Raw genomic sequence first — 17759 nt, forward strand, 5'->3', positions numbered from 1 at the left:
CTGGATCCACCTATCTCTTGCAACTCTTGCCCCACCCCTTCGCCATACCGTTCTATCAGCTATCTCCCCTCTACTGTCAAACCAAAATGTTGTCTGTCCATTTAATTTACACGTGTCGCCTAAAATGACAAATTTCTTTACACATAATAAAATGCAGTTGATTAAAACAATGTACAAGGAAGGAATCAAGAGAACAGAGTAAATGAAGCGGCACAAACATACATCTGTTAATTAATGAGTGCAACAGAGTACAAGTAGTTCTGCTACAACGCGCCTTTCCATAACGCAAATTGGATACAGCGTGATCAATGATCAATTGAATGAATATGGAACACTTTTCTTATTACGTGGAGCGAATTAGTTATTACACAATATCAAATCGGGATCCAGAGAATCATTTAAAACTTATTATGGAAATAGACGTTAATAAATGGCTTAGTAAAGTGATTCCTTGTAATCCCCCTACAATATTCAGAGACCATAGTCTCTTAAGCACAGAGCTGGTATATATCACCACGGGTGGCCAATGGAAATTGATAAGAAAATCACTTCTATTGACACTTACACAACGATACTATATTTAACAATGCAACAAACAATCATTAATATCTCTAGCTTGCAGTAACAAAATAAACAGCTATTAAAAATATATATTTATTAAATCCTACAGGAAATAACTTTCTTATTGTGAAACTGAAACTCCTACTCCATTGTTTAGTGTTATAATATATATTTTTTTATCTTAATGTTTTTAGGAATACAACTATTTTGTTATTGCAGAATTACCTGTATGCGATCACGATTGGATATATAAATATAAAGCAAGACAATCCACAAGTTAAAGTATGGCAAACTAACAGAAGCAGCAACATTTGATACTAGAAAGAAACAAACTAAAGCAAGAAAAAATCTTGCAAGTGTTTCATAAGAACCAGGACCAATCTGCTAAGAGTCTTCTATGTCATCCAATAGAATCATGCTGATGTAATCATGGCCTCAACAGCATTTTCCCCACAGACCCTTGATTTCCCTACAATTTAATCTATGTCGTCATAGCATTCGACCAATCTCATGCCCCATCAAAGTTTATTGTATTTGCTGGTGCCTTGCCCAATTTCCTCTAAACCTTTTCCTATCTATATATAGTTGTCCAAATGTATTTTAAATATTGTTATTGTACCTGCCTTAACTACTTCCTCCCGCAGCTCGTTCCATATATCTACCACCGTGTCAAATTGTAGTCCCTATGGTTCCTATTAAATGTGTAACATATGCCCAAACATCTATACTCAATTACCTAACTGAAGGAACCCAGCACGCCCAATGCTTTCTTCACCATCCTATCTAACTGTGATGCTACTTTCTGGGTGCTGTGTATTTGTATTCCTAGATCTCTGCTCTACGGCAATCCTGGGGCCATAACGTTCACTGTCAAGGTCCTGATTTGGTTTGACTTCCCAAAATGAAACACCTCACACTTAAACTCCATTAGCCATTTGTTGGCAGACCTACCCAGCTTATCAATATCCAGCTGTAATTCTTGATAACTATATTAATTGTTTCCATCGATTTTAGTGTCAACTGCAAATTTACTAATCACGCTTGTAGATTCTCATCAAAGGCGTTTATACAGATGACAAGCAGCAATGTGTCCAGTCTAATCCCCGAGGCACACTACTAGTCACAGGCTTCCAGTACGAAAAACAGTCTTCCATCACCAACCTCTGCTTCCTACCACAAAGCCAAGTATGTATCCATTTAGCTAACCCTGCCTGGATCCCATATGATCTAAACTTCCAGAGCAGCCCACGTTAAGCCTTGCTGAAGTCCATATCATCAACCCTGTCCTCATCAATCTTCTTGGTTACTTCCTCAAAAAAGCAAAAATTCATTATACATGATCTCCCAAGACAAAACCCAAAGGGCCTGTTTCAAGGGGATTATCTAACCCCTCAGAATCCTCTCCAGTAACTTTCCTTGCCCAGATGTTAGGATTACTCACCAGTGCCTAACTCAATTTTTAGCACCTTACCCTTGTCTAACCAAGATTCATATATCTCAACCAGGTCTCCTGCAATCGCTCCCCGCAGTGTCCTTGGATATATCTGATCAGGCATGAGAGATTTATCTACCTTCATAAGTCTTAGGATATTCAGCACCTTCTCGACTGTAATACGGACTTCCTCAAGATATCGCCATTAACTTTCACAAGATCCCTAGTCTTCATTTCTTTCTCTGCAAGAACAGACCAGAAATATTCATTGAGAATCTTGCAAATCTCCTGCAGCTCCACACATAGATGACCACTTTAGTTTCTTGAGGGGTAATTCTCTTTCCAGTTACCCTTTTCCGTTCAATATACTTATAAAATTGCATTCTGCTTAATCTTATCTGCCAGAGATCTCGTGCCCCCTTTTTGCCCACCTGATTTCCTTCTTAAGTATCCCTCAATCCTCTCTACTCCTCTGGGGATACACTTGATCCCAGCTGCTTATATCCAATGTCTACCTCTATTTATTTCTTGACCAGTGCCTTAATTTCTCTCTTCTTCCAGAGTTCTTTACTCCTACCAGCATTGCCTTCACTCTAACTGGAACATGCTTCCTTGAATATTCACTATCACGCTTTTAAAAGCATCCCACTTTCTTGACATGCCTTTGCCCACCCACAACCTACTCCAATTAAATTTTTAACAGGGATTTACTAATGAATGGAAGTTTGAAGATTTTATGCAAGTTGTAAAAAAAAGATAGAAGAGTCACACCAAGCTGAGTCCAGCTAACCATGTAAAACAGGAACCAAGGGAGAAAGTAAAAGACTATGCAGAAATTAAATTTGTGGCTTATACTGAACATTCAGGGTAGGCAAACCCTTCTATTCCACCTTGCCCATCACCCAGGATAGTGAATATTCAAGGAAGCATGTTCCCTTCCCTAATCCCCTGCCCTCCACCACCCCTCTACCCCCCCCCCCTCCCTCTACCCCATTCCCTCTCTCCTCTCATCCCTCCTCCCTTCACTCTCTCAGTCCTCCCCCCCCCCCCCCCCCCGCACTCCCCTGTGCTGTGGGGCGGGCTGCGGCGCTCCCTCTCTCCGTGTAACGGTGCGTTAAGGCTGCTCCCGTGGGCACGAGCTGCTGGAGCGCTCCCGGGACCCGCGGTGTTCCTCGCCAGCGGGACGCCACCCCCCACCCCCCCCTCTCCCTCTACCGCCCATCTCCCTCCTCCCCATTTCCCTCAGCCACCTCCCCTCACTCCCATTCCCTGCCTCAGCATCTATCCATGTTGTTGAGCAGCGCTAGGACCTGGAACTTGGCCTGGTTCTCGTACTCGGCCCTAGCTGTAGGTGGCCGAAGCACTCGCGGACCAGGGCTTCAATGGAACCGGACTCACTGTGCCGGGGCGGGGTGAGGGTGGCCGAGTCAGAGCTGCCCGCAGAGCAGGAAGCAGAGGCTGTGCTGCAGGATGGTGACGGCCAGGTGGCCCCCGAGGCGCTGGTACACCTTGACCCAGGCCCCGGGCTTGGGCACGACTCCAGCCCTCAGCTCGGCCACTGCCTGGGCTCCAGTCCAAGCCCCGACCATTTCCGGGCTCGTCCCTGACCCTGGAACCTGGACCCCGGCCTCGTCCTTGGTTCCAGCCCAGTCTGGGCTCAGCCCACGGCACCGCCCACCCCACCAGGTAATGTGTGACCGAAGCTCATCAGGCGGTGGCACCACTCCTTCACCATGGCCACCTCCAGCCGAATGACAGCGGACGGATCCAATCAGTGCGGCTATGCCAGGAAGGGGCGTCAAGGAGATCAATCTGCGTGGCGACGACCGGCAGAAATCTGCGCATGCGCAGTTTTATGATTTTTAAACCTTAATAACATTTATAATATACCATTGATCGGAATGAAACTTGCTGCACTCGCAGCAAAGGTGAACTGTAAGCTGGCGAAAAATCATAGCGCAATCGCATACCGTTTTTGCGCAAATAGAAAAACCACACAAACCGGAAGAGCGCAAGATCAGAGTTTTAGTTATGTATAGATAACATTGTTCTTGAAATTATATCAGGATGGAATGGGGCCTCATTTAAAGACTATATTGGATACACAGCTCCCAGTGAGAACAATTTTATTCAGGCACTGTCCTAGTCTGAGATCTGAGGCTAATTGGGGTACAAAGATCAGAATCGGCCCGACAGGAGACTTCGGCAAACTGAAATGTTATGTGAAATAAAGGTTATTTTGCCAGAGATTGTAAAGACAAGGGGGATAATCCTTGAACGGTGCAGCAATTGACAGAAGGGGGGGGACCATGTGAAAGGGATTGCTGAGTGAAGGGTGTGGAGGCCGAGAAGGACAGCGGAATAAAGCAGGCAAACAAAAGCAGCGGCAAGGAATACCATACGACAGAAGTAGATGATATACTTGTACCTCAGAAGAATACTAGATGCAAGACTAAAGGTAAACCCTAGTGAAGCACAATTAGGACAGCCCCAAGTTCAGTATCTGGGGTAGAGATATCACATTTGGGGGAGGGGGAGGGGGGAAAAACAGGCTATTTTAAACTTGCCTTAACCAATAACAGTGAAAACACAAGGCAAGTACTGGCATTATTTAATTACTGTGGGAATTTTGTGGAAAATTATTCTGAATTAGCCAAAGCTTTGTAGGGCTGCTAGATGGAAACATTGGACTCATTAAAGCAGTATAAACCATAAAGGAGAAACTTAATTAACACTACCGGCAAGTGGCTGGATTTGTTTTTGTTTCTTTGCAGGTTTCTAATATGCAAGCATCAGATTGGAATCATGAGTGCTCGAAGGAGACCATATTTAATCACCAATCACACTAATTGGAATAAGGAAAAAATCAGTGCGCTGGATACAGTTGTAAACAATGACAGAAATACAACTACCTGCACAATGGAACAATACGAAGGTCTGAAGGCTCCATTATTAAATACTGTAATATGTGGCCTCCTTTACATTGGCAAAACCAAGTTTTCAAGCCATATTTACAAACAACTAATTAAGAATTTATATTTTTCTCATATGCTTGGTTTTAATTTCCACCTTACATGTTTTTCCCCCATAACACCCGTCTGCATATTTTGCAGAATAAGATGAATTCCAATATACTACACTGAAATAATCTATTTGGTTCACTGGCTGGAGGTTATGCACAAGGTGGGTTGCTGGGTGTGCCGTTCTTCAACGAGAGGAACAGCTCCTTTGTTGTAATATAATGAGATAAAACAAACTGCATATTGAAGTAGAGACTTCCCATTCTCTTGCCTGAACTTGCCTCTAACCTAGAGAAATAAAAATTACTACAAGTTTCCACTTTAACAATTCCCTTGCTATATTATAGACCGTACAATTGCAAGGTTATTAATGTGGAAAAAAACATTCCATTGGAACTCGTATTCACTTATTGGATTCAATGGAAAATAGTGGTTCACATTGCTGAAAGTCACGACATGGGCAGTTTTCTGGGAATGCCCCCCTATAATGCAGGAGTCACCTGCAATATATATCACAAACATCAAAGGTGCCAACACAAACCTTTGTGGTACCCCCTAGTCACAGAGTTACAATCAGATAAACATGCATCCACAAACTCTCTGCCTCCTAATACCAAGCTAATTTTGGATCCATTTTGCCAGCATGCCCTAAATCAAGGCTTTGAACCAGGCTATGATGTGCGGAATTGTCAAAGATCTTATTAAATTCCACATAGACAACATCCAACACACTGCTCTCAGCAATATGCTCAGTTAATTCCTCGAAAAATTCATTCAAATTTGTGAGGGGAGTTTTCTTACAAATAAAGCCATGCTGACTATCCCAAATCCAAGTAGGGATACTTTCTAAATAAATGCTGTTCAAGCACATGCTAATCCAAGCAGGGATACTTTCCACATACTGACCCTTAGATTCCATTCCAACAGCTACACTGCTACTGATCGAAGATTCACCGGCTTGTTGTTATCCGCCTTATTCCTATTGCCTTTCTTGAATAAAAAGGATGTTTCTTACGCTCTTCGTCTACTCCAGGACTTCTGTTTTCTAGGCCCCCCATTCCCTCATTTTCACCATGGATGTCCAGTCACTCTACACCACCATCCCCCACAAGGAGGGTCTCAAAGCCCTCCGTTTATTACTCGACCGCAGAACCAACCAATCCCCATCTACTGATACTCTCCTCCGCCTAGCGGAGCTGGTCCTTACCCTAAGTAACTTTTCGTTTGTGTCCTCCCATTTCCTCCAAATACAAGGTGTAGCTATGGGCACGCACATGGGCCCTAGCTAAGCCTGCCTCTTTGTAGGGTATGTCGAACAATCCTTGTTCGAGGCGTACCGTGGCCTTATTCCCGAACTCTACCTCCACTACATAGACGACTGCATTGGTGCTAACTCCTGCAGCTATACACAAATCACTGACTTCATCCATTTCACCACTAACTTCCATCCGGCACTCAAATACACCTGGACCATTTCCAAAATTTCCCTCCCATTTCTTGACCTTACTATCTCCATCGCAGGTGATAGACGACTGACCGACATCCACTATAAACCCACTGACTACCATGGCTATCTGGACTACACTTCTTCCCACCCTGCTTCCTGTAAGCACTCCATCCCCCTACTCCCATTTCCTCCGTCTATGCCGCATCTGCACCCAGGATGAGGTGTTCCATACCAGGGCATCAGAGATTACCTCATTCTTCAGGGAATTGAGGTTCCCCGCTTCTACTATAGATGAGGCTCTCATCAGGGTCTCTTCTATATCCCGTGACTCTGCTCTCACTACCCATCTCCCCCACTCGTAACAAGGGCAGAGTCCCCCTTGTCCTCACCTTCCACCCTACCAGCCGTCACATACAACAAATAATCCTCCAACATTTTCACCACCTCCAACGTAATCCCACCACTTGCCACATCTTCCCATCTCCTCCCTTGTCTGCTTTCTGCAGGGGACGCTCCCTCCTTAACTCCTTGTTCAATTCGTCCCTTCCCACCCGAACCACCCCATCTCTGGGCACTTTCCTTTGAAACAACAGGAAATGCTACACTTGTCGCTTTACCTCCCCCCTTGACTCCATTCAAGGACCCAAGCAATCTTTCCAGGTGTAGCAGAGGTTCACCTGCACCTCCTCCAACCACATCTATTGCATCCGCTGCTCCAGATGTCAGCTGCTCTACATCGTAGGCTTGGCGATCGTTTCGCCCAACACCTCCGCTCGGTTCGCAATAACCAACCTGATCTCCCGGCGGCTCAGCACTTCAACACCCCCTCCCATTCCGAATCTGACCTTTCTGTCATGGGCCTCCTCCATGGCCAGAGTGCGGACCACCGTATGTTGGAGGAGCAGCACCTCATATTTCGCCTGGGCAGTTTGCACCCCAGCGGTATGAACAATGACTTCTCTAATTTCAGGTAGTCTCTACTTTCTCCTCTCCTTCTCAGCTCTCCCTCAGCCCACTGTCTCCACCTCTTCCTTTCTTCTTCCCGCCCCCCCCCCCCACTCTCACATCAGTCTGAAGAAGGGTCTCGACCCGAAACGTTGCCTATTTCCTTCGCTCCATAGATGCTGCCTCATCCGCTGAGTTTCTCCAGCATTTTTGTCTACCTTTCTTATCCTACAGTTATCTGTTTCTAACAAAGGTGTCAAAATTTCCACTGAGGCTCCATTGACTCCTGCCTTGACTCCCACAGCACTGAAATATATTCCATAGTTTCTTGGAGATTTTTCCACCTTTTGCACTCCAAAACAGCTAACACCTCCTTTATCTTAATGCAAATATGCTTCAGAATATCACTATCCCTCTCTCTAAACCGAGTCATAGAGCAATACAGCACAAAGCCACAGAGCTTCAGACCAAGTTGTCCATGCTGACTAAGTTGGTTAAGCGAGCTAGTCCTACTTGTCTGCTGCAGGTCAATATCCCTACAAACCTTCCCATGCTCACACCATCCAAGAGCCTTTTAAGTGTTGTAATTGTACCTACCTCTAACACTTCCTCTGGCAGCTCATTCCATAAGCACACCACCCTCTTTGTGGAGAAATTGCCCGTCATGTTCTATTTAAATCTTTTCCCTCTCACCTTTAACCTATGTCCTCTAGCTTTAACTCCCCTACCCTAGAAAAAATATTGTTGTTATATCTAAGAGGAAGTTGGGATGACTGTGCAGGAAGTAGCAGCAACTGCGTCTCTGGCATTATGTCTGGCTCGAAGGCACAGTGGGGCAAGGTGAAATTAGACAGGGCTATAGCGTTACACGACTCAATAGTTAAGAGGATGGATAAGAGATTCTGTGGTCACAAATGAGACTGCAGGATGGCGAGTTGTCTTCCTGGTGCCAGTGTCTACGATATCTCAAAGTAGCTGCAGAACATACTCAAATGGGAGGGTGAGCATTCAGAGATCATTAGTACCTGTACTTACAACATCTTTTGCATAGGAAAAGGGATGAAATCCTGTGAAGTCAATTAAGAAAGAGTTAAGAAAGGAGTTAAGAAAGAGATTTAAAAGCAGGACGACAAGGGTGGTAATGTCTGGATTACTCCCAGTGCCATGTGTTAATGAGGATGGAATGGGAGGATAGACCAGTGAATACATGGTTCATCAACTGGTGGTTTTTTGGATCAAGATCTTTTTCTGGGGCAGTATCCTGTACACGAGGCACGGGTTGCACCCGAATTGATAGGGGATCAATATCCTAAAAAGGGAGATTTGCTTGTGCTACTCTGTGGGGAAGAGCCCCAGAGTAGTAAGAAGGCAGGGGGGGGGGGGGGGGGGGGGGGGGGGGGGGGGGGGGCTGAGGTCAAATACTGTATTTGATTAATTCATGTCATTAATGTGCAAAGTGTTTACTCTCCTCAAAAGAAAGATCTACCATTCACAAATAATATTTCACAGAAAGTCCATTTCTTGGATATTTTATCTCCCTTGAAAAGGGAATGTTGCTCACTTATATTTCAATAAATCCATTACTCATTGACACAGCCATAGTGTGATTGTCATCTCCAGGTTTCATCTTGGATTACCGATTCCAGGAGTCAAAAAATGAGGTGACATTTGCAGAAGTGAAAATGAAACAGAGACAAATTTAAAAATACAAATTGTAAATTTTTGTGTCACATAATGAATCTTCCCAAAGACAAATCAAAGTTGATGGTGATCAGAGGTTCAGCAAAAAAAATAAATGTGGGCGTAAAATAAGACATAAAATGGAAAGATAAATGGCAAGGTATAGGAAAAGTACTGCCATATAATCCAATTTGGAACTTAAATGAGTGGCTACAAGAAATCTCAAATCAAAGGAACAGAATTCAGGAGGAGATACAGTGGGTTATCTTCAAGGGTTATCATGACCAAGAGAAGGCAATAGAAGGGTTTAGGTACAAGGACAAAGATTTAAAAACGGAGAGAATTGGAGTCAGTACAATTCAATGAAGAAGTAATAGGAAAGGAAAGTCTGATGTTAAATAAGGTACACATTATAGTGTTTTATAAAAATCTAATGAATGGAAGATGAAGCATAGCATGCTTGCAGAAAGATCTTTTACCAATCACACGTTACAGAACAGTTTCTTCCAAACAACTATTAGGCTATTGAACACTATGATCTCCAACTAAACTTCGAACTACAAACTGACTTAATGGCATTTGAGACTTCAGACTTAGTTGTTTTGCACTATATTTGGTTATGTATTAATTAAATTATTTGTTTATTATGTGATTATATTGAGTACTATGTTTACAAGCCAGTTATGTTGCTGCAGGTAAGTTGACTGATGGTTTTGGCGATGAACACTGTCACTCAGCTGTTCACACATAAAATATATATCAATTGAATATGGCCCCAAAGTAAATCCAGAATGAGCTCAGTGACATATATTGCAATATATCACTTAACTCCATACAATGCCAAAAGTGGAGGCTAAGTGTGCTGAGATTTCCCAGCATTACATTAGGAATCCACCTCTGCGATCCTGGTGTTGAACTGGAATTTCCACTTAGCCAATTGGGCAATTCTGGAAGGGAGGTTAGTAAGAAAAATGAATTTATTTTAATATTTATTTTACAGTTTTAAGTATATATGTTTTGTCTAGTTTGTTGAATACTAAATAGTTGATGATTAATGCAAATTTTATGTTAAATTGCTCATGTGGAAACTATTGCAATATTACCATGAATTTTCACATGTGAATTAAGAACAGAAAATAAAAATAAATTTAAAGTACTCCTAATAAAAAAGGTAGCTTTACACTAATTCTAATCTGCTTAAAATTCCAGAAAGGATATTCTGGTTGCTAAAGTCCTTGCTGAATCATCAAGAATCTTAGCAAGCACAAAATCTGTTCTGGTATTTTAAGAAGATTAAAATTAGTATCAACCAGCATATAATATTTCATAAATATTTAGAAACATAGAAAATAGGTGCAGGAGGCCATTCAGCCCTTCGAGCCAGCAACACCATTCATTGTGATCATGGCTGATCGTCCCCAATCAATAACCCGTGCCTGCCTTCTCCCCATATCCCTTGATTCCACCAGCCCCTAGAGCTCTATCTAACTCTCTCTTAAATCCATCCAGTGATTTGGCTTCCATTGCCCTCTGTGAATTCCACAAATTCACAACTCTCTGGGTGAAAAAGTTTATTCTCACCTCAGTCTTAAATGGCCTCCTCTTTATTCTAAGACTGTGGCCCCTGGTTCTGGACTCGCCCAACATTGGGAACATTTTTCCTGCATCGAGCTTGTCCAGTCCTTTTATAATTTTATATGTTTCTATAAGATCCTCCCTCATCCTTCTAAACTCCAGTGAATACAAGCCTAGTCTTTTCAATCTTTCCTCATATGACAGTTCCGCCATCCCAGGGATCAATCTCGTGAACCTACCTACGCTGCACTGCCTCAATCACAAGGATGTCCTTCCTCAAATTAGGAGACCAAAACTGCCTCATTAGGGGAGAGAGAAGAAAAATACAATAAACAGAGAATAAGAGAGGGTGGGTTTCATAAATGTGTATATTTTATTGCTAGGAGCATTGTAAGAAAGGTGGATGAACTTAGAGCCTGGATTGACACCTGGAAGTATGATGTTGTGGCGATCAGTGAAACATGGTTGCAGGAGGGCTGTGATTGGAAACTAAATATTCCAGGACTGCGTTGCTTCAGGTGTGATAGAATTGGAGGGACATGAGGTGGAGGTGTTGCATTGCTTATCAGGGAAGATGTTACAGCAGTGCTTTGGCAGGATAGATTAGAGGGCTCATCTAGGGAGGCTATTTGGGTGGAACTGAGAAATGGGAAAGGGGTAGCAACACTTATAGGGGTGTATTATAGACCGCCAAATGGGGAGCGAGAATTGGAAGAGCAAATATGTAAGGAGATTGCAGATATTAGTAGTAAGCACAAGGTAGTGATTGTGGGAGATTTCAATTTTCCACACATAGACTGGGAAACACATTCTGTAAATGGGCTGGATGGGTTGGAGTTTGTAAAATGTGTGCAGGATAGTTTTTTGCAGCAATACATAGAGGTACCTTCTAGAGAAGGGGCGGTGCTGGACCTCCTGTTAGGAAATGAGACGGGTCAGGTGGCAGAGGTATGCGTTGGGGAACAGTTCGGGACCAGTGATCACAATACCATTAGTTTCAATATAATTATGGAGAGGGTCAGAACTGGACCTAGGGTTGAGATTTTTGATTGGAGAAAGGCTAACTTTGAGGAGATGCGAAAGGATTTAAAAGGAGTAAATTGGGACAGTTTGTTTTATGGGAAAGATGTGGAAGAGAAATGGAGTACATTTAAAGGTGAAATTTTAAGAGTGCAGAATCTTTATGGCCCTGTTCGGTTGAAAGGAAATAGTAAAAATTGGAAAGAGCCATGGTTTTCAAGGGAAATGGACACTTGGTTCGGTAAAAGAGAGATCTACAATAATTATAGGCAGCATGGAGTAAACGAGGTGCTTGAGGAGTATAAAGAATGTAAAAAGCTAAAAGAAGATATGAGGTTGCTTTGGCAAGTAAGGTGAAAGTAAATCCAGCTATATTAATAGCAAAAGGATAACGAGGGATAAAATTGGTCCATTAGAGAGTCAGAGTGGACAGCTATCTGCAGAGCCAAAAGAGGTGGGGGAGATATTGAACAATTTATTTTCTTCGGTATTCACCTAGGAGAAGGATATTGAATTATGTGAGGTAAGGGAAACAAGCAGAGTAGCTATGGAAACTATGAGATTCAAAGAAGAGGAAGTACTGACACTTTTGAGGAATATAAAAGTGGATAAGTCTCCAGGTCCGGACAGGATATTCCCTAGGACATTGAGGGAAGTTAGTGTAGAAATAGCAGGGGCTATGACAGAAATATTTCAAATGTCATTAGAAACGGGAATAGTACCGGAGGATTGGCGTACTGCACATGTTGTTCCATTGTTTAAAAAGGGGTCTAAGAGTAAAACTAGCAATTATAGACCTGTTAGTTTGACGTCAGTGGTAAGCAAATTAATGGAAAGGATACTTAGAGATAATATATATAAGCATCTGGATAAACGGGGTCTGATTAGGAACAGTCAACGTGGATTTGTGCCTGGAAGGTCATGTTTGACTAATCTTCTTGAATTTTTTGAAGAGGTTACTCGGGAAATTGATGAGGGTAAAGCAGTGGATGTTGTATATATGGACTTCAGTAAGGCCTTTGACAAGGTTCCTCATGGAAGGTTGGTTAAGAAGGTTCAATGGTTGGGTATTAATGGTGGAGTAGCAAGATGGATTCAACAGTGGTTGAATGGGAGATGCCAGAGAGTAATGGTGGATGGTTGTTTGTCAGGTTGGAGGCCAGTGACTAGTGGGGTGCCACAGGGATCTGTGTTGGGTCCACTGTTGTTTGTCATGTACATCAATGATCTGGATGATGGTGTGGTAAATTGGATTAGTAAGTATGCAGATGATAACTAAGATAGGTGGGGTTGTGGATAATGAAGTAGATTTTCAAAGTCTACAGAGAGATTTATGCCAGTTGGAAGAGTGGGCTGAAAGATGGCAGATGGAGTTTAATGCTGATAAGTGTGAGGTGCTACATCTTGGCAGGACAAATCAAAATAGGACGTACATGGTAAATGGTAGGGAATTGAAGAATGCAGGTGAACAGAAGGATCTGGGAATAACTGTGCACAGTTCCCTGAAAGTGGAATCTCATGTAGATTGAGTGGTAAAGAAAGCTTTTGGTGTGCTGGCCTTTATAAATCAGAGCATTGAGTATAGAAGTTGGGATGTAATGTTAAAATTGTACAAGGCATTGGTGAGGACAATTCTGGAGTATGGTGTACAATTTTGGTCGCCTAATTATAGGAAGGATGTCAACAAAATAGAGAGAGTACAGAGGAGATTTACTAGAATGTTGCCTGGGTTTCAGCAACTAAGTTACAGAGAATGGTTGAACAAGTTAGGGCTTTATTCTTTGGAGCGCAGAAGGTTAAGGGGGGGGACTTGATAGAGGTCTTTAAAATGATGAGAGGGATAGACAGAGTTGACGTGGATAAGCTTTTCCCACTGAGAGTAGGGAAGATTCAAACAAGGGGACATGACTTGAAAATTAAGGGACTGAAGTTTAGGGGTAACATGAGGGGGAACTTCTTTACTCAGAGAGTGGTGGCTGTGTGGAATGAGCTTCCAGTGAAGGTGGTGGAGGCAGGTTCGTTTTTATCATTTAAAAATAAATTGGAGTTATATGGACGGGAAAGGAATGGAGGGTTATGGTCTGAGCGCAGGTATATGGGACTAGGGGAGAATACGTGTTCGGCACGGACTAGAAGGGTCGAGATGGCCTGTTTCCGTGCTGTAATTGTTATTTGGTTATATTAGCTGAAATTGAGCATCTAACTGAAAGTGTCCATATAGAAATATATATTTGAAAAATAAAACATTATAGAATGCTGATCTTATATTTGCTTCATGAATGACAACGAACACAAATAAAACACTTCACGGCCTGGCCCGGCCCAACCCAGCCCGGCCCAGAGTCAGAGATGTCGCCAGATGGAAAACGGAGGCTCTGAACCAGGCAGAGGAGAACGTCCAGCGCCAAGCGCCCGACGTGAGTCCTCAGCTCACCGTCAGCTACAGCCCCTTCCCCTCTGGTGCCCCCTCGCTGGCTCCTGCCCACCTCCCCCATGATACCTCCCCTCTGCCCCATCTTTTCTCCGAGCCCTCTGCCACCCCCTGCCCACATTCCCACTCGCCTCTTCGGTTCCACAACGCTCGCTGCCCCGCCCCCCACCCCCTCCCCCACTCCCCCCCCCCCCCCCCGCCCCCACAACCCCCCTCACCCCTCCCCCACTCTTCCCACCCACACACCTCTCCCCCCTCTCCGGCCCCACAACGCTCGGTGCTCCCCGAATGGTGAAATATTGCGTTGGGGGAACTGGTGAGTGATGGAATATTGCGTTGGGGAATGGGTTGCGTTGGGGGACCAGGCCTCCCGTGTGACTGGGACCCAACGGGTCCCACTTAGTCTAGTAAAATATAATGCGGACAAATATTTGAATTGCTACAATTACAATCAAAGTTGCGTGCTTAAATTCAGAATCACACTCAAGCTCAAGTATGGTGATTCTAATTTCTGTAATGAATGCAACTTAAAAACACACCTTTGCAATCAGAGGCAGAATTGCATTTTCTTAAACAAAAGTTGGTGTTCGTAAATTCAATTACGGCTGCTTCATTTGAAGTATAGTCACTTTGCGATATATGAAATGCAGCAGCCAATTGACATGCAGGACATTCCCAAAGCAGCAACGTAATGAACTAATAATTTGTTTTTCAGAGATGTTGACTCAGGGATAGCTAATTCCATTGCTCTATTGAAATGGTATCATGGGATCTCTTACACCCACTCAGGACTCATCTGGAAACAGTTTAACATCTTTTCTGACAGATGACACCTCAGTAACTTCTATACTAATTAATTGTTCTGCTTTTATTTGCTCCCGTCTCTGAAGTGGAGCTGCACCTTTCTACCTCACAGGTAAAGAGCAAAGATACTAGAACATACTAGCTCCTCTAGCTTCTTGATACTAGATACTAGCTTCTTGCCATAGAGGGAGTACAGAGAAGGTTCACCAGACTGATTCCTGAGATGTCAGGACTTTCATATGAAGATAGACTGCATAGACTCGGTTTGTACTCGCTAGAATTTAGAAGATTGAGGGGGGATCTTATAGAAACTTACAAAATTCTTAAGGGGTTGGACAGGCTAGATGCAGGAAGATTGTTCCCGATGTCGGGGAAGTCCAGAACAAGGGGTCACAGTTTAAGGATATAGGGGAAATCTTTTAGGACCGAGATGAAGAAAACTTTTTTCACACAGTGGTGAATCTCTGGAATTCTCTCCCGCAGAAGGTACTTGAGGCCAGTTCATTGGCTATATTTAAGAGGGAGTTAGATGTGGCCCTTGTGGCTAAAGGGATCAGGGGGTATGGAGAGAAGGCAGGTACAGGATACTGAGTTGGATGATCAGCCATGATCATATTGAATGGCGGTGCAGGCTCGAAGGGCCGAATGGCCTACTCCTGCACCTATTTTCTATGTTTCTATGTTAGGTAAGAGTGCTACCAACTGAAATGGGAAAAAGTTAAGTAGACATTTTAAAAGCATTTATGGAGGTATTTATCAGCTGCTCCTCGAAATAAACACTCAATAAAAAGCCCCCAAAAATGTAGATTGTGGAAATTTGAAATAAAAATGGAAAAGGTTGAAGTACCCAGTTGGTGTGTAATGAGAAATAGAGATTACATTTCACCCGCATGACCGTTCGACAACATTAGTACACCCTCTCTCTCTCTTCCATATCTCCCATAACCCCAGTGTCAACTCTCCTCTCGCTAAAGAAGCCGCTTGACCCGGTGGGCATTTTTAGTATTTTCTGACTTTGACATATTCATCTTCTTTCCACTGCAGCTTTCAACTTTAAAAAAATGGTTGTAGTATAATCACAGAGGAGCTACTTAACAGAAAGACTACCATTTGCTTCTTAAGAGGGATGAGAAAAGAGCATAGAGTAAAATCATAGAAACATAGAAAATAGATGCAGGAGGAGGCCAATCGGCCCTTCGAGCCAGCACCGCCATTCATTGTGATCATGGCTGATCGTACCCTATCAATAACCCGTGCCTGCCTTCTCCCCATATCCCTTGACTGCACTAGCCTCTATCTAACTCTCTCTTAAATCCATCCAGTGACTTGGCCTTCACTGCCCTCTGTGGCAGGGAATTCCAATAAATTCACAACTCTCTGGGTGAAAAAGTTTTTTCTCACCTCAGTCTTAAATGACCTCCCCTTTATTCTAAGACTGTGGCCCCTGGTTCTGGACTAGCCCAACATTGGGAACATTTTTCCTGCATCTAGCTTGTCCAGTCCTTTTATAATTTCATATGTTTCTATAAGATCCCCCCTCATCCTAAACTCCAGTGAATACAAGCCTAGTCTTTTCAATCTTTCCTCATATGACAGTCCCGCCATCCCAGGGATCAATCTCGTGAACCTACGCTGCACTGCCTCAATCACAAGGATGTCCTTCCTCAAATTAAGAGACCAAAACTGTACACATTACTCCAGGTGTGATCTCACCAGAGCCCTATACAACTGCAGAAGAACCTCTTTACTTCTGAAATCCTCTTGTTATGAAGGCCAACATTCCATTAGCTTTCTTCACTGCCTACTGTACCTGTAAGGCAACCTTCAGTGACCGGTCTCGCTGCACCTCCCCCTTACCTAACCGAACCCCAATCATAATCATAAAGACTTGGTTTTTTAACCATTGGATCAAATCTGCGGAAACAAAAATTAAAGTTGCAGTGCTGATACCATAAGCAGGTTGTATTCGATCCATTCTGATGACAGGTCTTCAGACTGAAATTTCTACCGTTTCTCTATTATTGTCTGATCTACTGAGCATTTTACTGTGCATGTTCTGGTCTTTTTTTTGAAATTTTCAATGGCAAATAATCTATGCCATATCTTTGAATCTTGTCGATGGGCTGGTGTGTGGCTGTGCATTGGATTAGGGAATTAAACCAAGGCATGATCTGAACAAGATATTGTCTTTGTTCTGTCCTGATAGAACGTTAAAACTATGGATATTAATTATTTTTAAAAGTTTTGTTTCTCCCTGGCTGCAAGCACGAATTTAGTTACCAGTGCGCTCATTTCTCCATATACAAGTGCATTTCTTGCTGCAGTAATTTGCAAAGAAAGAAAGTACAGGATATATTAAGTTAGTTGGTAACTTCCTTCATTTCAGATGCTCTGCAAACGGTAAGGCAAATTGTCTGGGCATACATTTTTGATTATAATCTCCAATGTATAAAGCCTGCTTCCATTTTCATTCATCTAGTTTAAGGCAGGGAATCTCCAGCACTTCCCATGCCTTGCTATTATCCCTGGTGCCTTCAAACAAGTCTTATTCCATCCTCCCATTCTCATTGTCATGTTATCCCTCGTCACCATCAATAAGCACACCAGGAATTTCACTTGCATGCTAACCACAGCCCAGATCACACTCAACACCACTTCTGATTTTACTACCATCTTCAAAGAGTTTGCTCAATATCTGACACAGGCTGAGCAAATATTTCTTTCTACACAGGGTTCTGTGTTCCGACCCAGTCATTCTGTTGACCTCTTCTTCTGTCTGGCACCCTGCTGCCGTAGATGGATCAAGTTTGAGGAAGAGTCACGTCTCTAAATGTCACCCACATA

At 43.1% G+C, this 17759-nt stretch overlaps 2 protein-coding genes across 9 annotated transcripts in view; both read right to left on the bottom strand.

The window, feature by feature from the left end:
* sdhaf4 (succinate dehydrogenase complex assembly factor 4) overlaps positions 1 to 17759 on the bottom strand; it is a 139505-nt gene that overhangs the window by 112402 nt on the left and 9344 nt on the right. The window lies entirely within an intron of this gene.
* fam135a (family with sequence similarity 135 member A) overlaps positions 1 to 17759 on the bottom strand; it is a 117264-nt gene that overhangs the window by 94106 nt on the left and 5399 nt on the right. Inside the window, exon 2 of one of the 8 annotated variants that reach the window (XM_055635024.1) lies at positions 2133 to 2235. The exons of the other annotated variants lie outside the window; for them this stretch is intronic. The gene's annotated coding sequence lies outside the window, so the exon portion shown is untranslated. The remainder of the gene's footprint in view (positions 1 to 2132; positions 2236 to 17759) is intronic. 8 annotated transcript variants of the gene reach the window in all.

Source organism: Leucoraja erinacea, chromosome 5 (genome assembly GCF_028641065.1).
Source record: "Leucoraja erinacea ecotype New England chromosome 5, Leri_hhj_1, whole genome shotgun sequence".
Lineage (NCBI taxonomy): Eukaryota > Metazoa > Chordata > Chondrichthyes > Rajiformes > Rajidae > Leucoraja > Leucoraja erinaceus.